We start from the raw sequence: 1,200 nt of genomic DNA on the forward strand, positions 1-1,200 counted from the left end.
GAAGGAATGGGTGATGCTTCGGGTCGAGACTCTTCTACAGACCCGAAACGTCACCCATTCCATTTCTCCAGAGGTGCTGCCTGTCCTGCTGAGTTACTCCAGCATTTTGTGTCCATCTTCAGTGTAAAGCAGCATCTGCAGTCCCTTCCTGCACACATTGCCTGTGATTTTAATCAGTTCTCACGTGAGGCAAATGAGCAGGCAATTTTAGACAAAATGGCGGCATGGGTGGCACAGTCGCTGCCTCAACAACACCAGAGTCCCGGGTTCGATCCCGACTATGGTTGCTTGTCTGTATAGGGTGATTTCACCAAATGTCAAATGAGCGTAGATCCCCCCCTCACGTGACCGAAAATTTTAACTGGAGGACATATGTCAGTTCGGTACATGTTAGTGAATGGGGAAACACGCACTTTCACTAATAATTCCTTACTTTTGATGAAATTCAGCGAGCAAACGCGATAATTCACGATATTTTGGATCTTTAAATCTCCACGGCAAATGTCCGCTGTTCACTTCCGCTGTTTTCCACCTTGAGTTCCCTCTTGTAATTACCTTACTTTCTATCTTTTTTTCTGCCTGAAAATTTAGGTCGCTGTGCTTCACGGTCACCCCGACTAGCACAGAAAATTTCAGCTCAAAAATCGGCCGTTTTCCATGTTTTTAACGGGTGGGAAAGTGCGTGTTTCCCCATTCACTAACATGTACCGAAGTGACAAATGTCCTCCAGTTAAATTTTTCGGTCACGTGAGGGGGGGATCTACGCTCATTTGACATTTGGTGAAATCACCCTATAGAGTTTGCACGTTCTCCCTTAGACCTGCGTGGGTTTTCTCCGGGTGCTCCGATTTCCTCCCACACTACAAAGACGTGCAGGTTTGTAGGTTGATTGGGTTCTGTAAATCGTCCCAAGTGCGTAAGACAGATCTAGTGTACGGGGTGATAGGCGGTCGGCGTGTACTCGGTGGGCGGAAGCGCCTCTTTGCACGCTGGATCTCTAAAACTCTAAAATCGCTGGATCTCTAAAACTGAAACTACCTAAAATAAAACCAGATGATCTTAATTTTGGAAACTGTAGATTTCTTTGCTAATAATGTCCAGTTTATTGTTGGATACGATTCCCTGTGTGATCTGCCTGACTCGATGCAATGATTTTCATCAGTTCTCACCTAAGCCCCAAGAGGGAGCAATTTTAGAGAA

The sequence above is a fragment of the Leucoraja erinacea genome, chromosome 3 (assembly GCF_028641065.1).
Source record: "Leucoraja erinacea ecotype New England chromosome 3, Leri_hhj_1, whole genome shotgun sequence".
Taxonomy (NCBI): domain Eukaryota; kingdom Metazoa; phylum Chordata; class Chondrichthyes; order Rajiformes; family Rajidae; genus Leucoraja; species Leucoraja erinaceus.